Source organism: Prionailurus bengalensis, chromosome E1, assembly GCF_016509475.1.
Source record: "Prionailurus bengalensis isolate Pbe53 chromosome E1, Fcat_Pben_1.1_paternal_pri, whole genome shotgun sequence".
NCBI lineage: Eukaryota > Metazoa > Chordata > Mammalia > Carnivora > Felidae > Prionailurus > Prionailurus bengalensis.
Genome location: NC_057347.1, coordinates 1,481,098 through 1,484,645, shown reverse-complemented (window position 1 = coordinate 1,484,645; position 3,548 = coordinate 1,481,098). Strand labels below are relative to the sequence as shown.

The 3,548-nt window shown below is 49.5% G+C and overlaps 1 long non-coding RNA gene across 1 annotated transcript; it reads left to right on the top strand.

Moving 5' to 3' along the window:
• The first annotated feature begins 1,620 nt into the window (after nucleotides 1-1,620).
• Nucleotides 1,621-3,334, top strand: LOC122484803. The gene is made up of 2 exons (XR_006297714.1): nucleotides 1,621-1,714; nucleotides 2,332-3,334. It is a non-coding gene; the product is annotated as an uncharacterized LOC122484803 (long non-coding RNA).
• Nucleotides 3,335-3,548: the final 214 nt, after the last annotated feature.

Sequence of the window (3,548 nt, the reverse complement as noted above, 5' to 3'; positions counted from 1 at the left end):
AGAAAAAAGAAAATAACTGTGTGCCTCTTTTCTGGGACTTGACAATTTCCCCCGATGGGAGAAAGGGACATGTAGCTAGTTGGCAGAGTAACATGGGAGTTACCCGTGTGGACATTGGACCCGAACTCGGGTCTCATTCCCAGCTCTACCACTTACTAGCTCTGTGACCTTGGATCGGTTAACTTCTTTGGTCCCATCATCTATAAAATGAGTTGTCGATATTTCTCACCTCTGCTCTCCTCCTGTCCCCATTGTAAGGTTCTTAAGGAGATTAGATGAGCCGATACAAGGGTAAAGCACTTTGCCCAGTGCCTGGCCCATGGAACGCCTTAGTAGACATCGGCTACTTTTCTTTCCAGGCAGTCATGTCACTGTGGGGTTGATATTATAAACGGGGAATTCTAAGAGTCAGGAGCACCCATCAGATCTAAAGGTGCTTGTCTATCTGGCAAACTATGTATATTAAGTAATAATGGATCCCTCTAGATCATTAATCAACAGCTAATATAAAACTGGAATAAGAGGGGTGCCTGGGTGGCTCAGTGGGTTAGGCGTCTGGCTTTGGCTCAGATCGTGATCTCCTGGCCCACAAGTTTGAGCCCCAAATCGGGCTCTGGGCTGACAGCTCAGAGCCTGGAGCCTGCTTCAGCTTCTCTGACTCTCCCCCGCTCACACTGACTCGCTCTCTCAAAAAATAAATATTCAAAAAAAGAAAAACCTAAAAACTGAAATAAGAATGTCTAATCAGCATCAGATAAGCAATGTGGTATAACTTCTGTCCAAAGCAAATAAACTTGACGCTTAATTAATTGAACTTTTAAATGTATTTATTAAAAAAATTTTTTTTAATGTTTATTCATTTTTTGAGAGACGAAGAGAGACAGAGTATGAGTGGGGAAGGGGCAGAGAGAGGGAGACACAGAATCCGAAGCAGGCTCCAGGCTCCCAGCTGTCAGTACTGAGCCCGACGCGGGGCTCAAACTCATGAACTTTGAGATCACGACCTGAGCCGAAGTCGGACGCTCAACCGACTGAGCCACCTGGGCATCCCTGTTTATTTATTTTGAGAGAGAGAGCACAAGCACGAGCTGGGGAGGGGCAGAGAGAGAGAGGGAGAGAGGACCCCAAGCAGGCCCAGCACAGCCACTGCAGAGCCCGATGTGGGGCTCAAACCCACAAACCGCGAGCTCACGACCTGAGCCAAAACCAAGTCGGATGCTTAACCCACTGAGCCCACCCAGGCGCCCCGAGAAACTTGACATTTTAGCCGTTAGGGCCTTATGTAGAGTGGGATGGTTCCGTTAAGCTTTGAAAACATTGGAAATTTCTGCCCTGGATTTCTAGGAATACCTTCACTGACCGACTACTAGGGTCCAGGGATCCCTCATCACCAGGATGGACACTTCTGACCCAGGGAAAAGGAAGGAGGGGGGCGACAGAGAGGTGGAAGCGGACGTTTGCAGAGAAACTAACGCGTGAGGCGTGGGCTGCTTTCTCTCTTTAGCCATCCTGATGCACCGCGAGGCTGCTCTATTTTCCCCCTTTGAGCTAGGTCAACAGGGGCTCAAAGCGGTCAAAGTAGCGCATTCTGGGTCAGGAGCTAATCTGTGTCTTCTGATTCCGAGCCTGGAGTTCTTCCCTGGACAGCAGCTTGCGTCTCGTGAGAGTGTGAGGAGGGAGGTCGTCCCTCGGAGAGGTTGCGGTGCTCTCCGTGGTAGGTACACTTCTCTCCCCGGAGAGGGATGGGGCGAGGCAGGATTGGAGGGAGGATTACCCATCACCATCTTCCCACTCTAGGTCCCGGGAGGCGAAGGTTGCTGCTCTTGGGCGGCCGGCTGGACCAAGGGGTAATCAGGGAGACCAGGCGGGGGGATTGTGGCTGAGGACATGACGGTGCCTGTGAGCTCTTCCTGGGCGCTCTTAGTGAGGAAGCCAGCACCCAGGTTGGGACTCCCCAAGTCTCCAGGTGTCTGGATACAGACAGCGCCCCTGGGGGAGTCCCCTTGGTTCCTGTCCTTTCCCCATAACGTTCGTCAAAGGCCAGAGAAGTATGGCGCCTTGACCTTACTCCCTGGTTCCTTCCTGCCCTTGAGAATCTGGGTCGCGGAGAGAGAGAACCCCAACACCACTGAGTGCTCTTAGCTGGTCTGATAGCCATGTCTGCACAGGATAGAATTTTGAAACGGACTTTATCTGGGAACATTTGGCTTATCTCCTCTGTGCCTGTTGTCCACCTTGTGGGTTGCTCTGCAGTAAAATGACACAATACACGGGAAAGCACCTAGCAAACTTTAAAATGCAGCAAACTTACTGTTGTCATTGTTATTATAGCATCCCAAGGCTCAAGAGGACTGTAACGATGGCCTCATCTCATCCCCTAACTGGGGCAGGAATCCTTGTCGGGTACCTCGGACCAATTGCCAGCCACCTCCACCTGCATACTTGTTGTGACGGGGAGCTCACTCCTCGAAAGGTAGCCCCTTCTCTCCCTGGTTCGCTCTTGCGGAGAAAAAGTTCCTCTTTGGGTTGAGTTGAAGTCTGCAATCGTTGGACACACATCACACATGTTCCCGCTGTTCTCCGGGATTTGAGGACAGCTTCATGTCCCAGGTCATCTTTGTTCCCACGCTCCCTCCCCCTCTCCCCCCCCCCCCCCCCCCCCCGAGTACCTGTCTCTGATATCCCTATGAACTTTGCTCAGGATGATTTTTAGATTCTTCGTTCCCTGGAGTTCCACCCACTCCAGCTGGCCAGTGTCCCCCCTGCAAAAAAGCGGTGCCCAGAACAAACACAGCCAACCCCTGCGGATGTGACCCGAGCGGGGCAAAGTGCGGGACAGGTTTCACCTCCTATCATCTACACTCTGTGACTCTATTAGTGCAGCACAAAAACAGTTGCATCAAATTTGCTCACTTGAAGCTTGTATTTTAAGCAAATATCCTGCAATCTTTCTCACCTAAACTACATCTGTGTCTCGTGTTTGTAATTAGTTTAAATGGACCCAAGTTAAGAAATATCATGTAGCCGTCACCTTAGAAGGCAAGCTTTCATGGGCTCTTCATTATATGACCCTCCGTCCCTGGTTCAGGGACCGTTGTTATGATTTCTCTGATACTTGCTTTCTTCCTGTGCTTAGTTTACTATGTATGCATAATGTTTAGTTTTGCCTGTTTGGGAACTATATATAAATGGGATCATGCTGTATTGTATTGCTTTACAGTTTGCTTTTCCTCAAAACTATTTGAGATCCATCTATGTTGAATATGTAAGGGTAGTTTGTTCGTTATTGTTGCTGTATTCCACTGTATGAATATTTTAAAATTTATTTATCCTACTGTTGGTGAACATTTGGGTTACTTCGTTGTTTATTGTATTATAAACTATGCCACTTTGATGGGCACCTGGGTGCACAGTCAGGTAAACGTCCGATTTCAGCTCAGGCCGTGAACTCAGGGTTTGAGTTCGAGCCCTGAGTTGGGCTCTGTGCTGACAGCTCAGAGCCTGGAGCCTGCTTCGGATTCTGAGTCTCCCTCTCTCTCTGTTCCTCC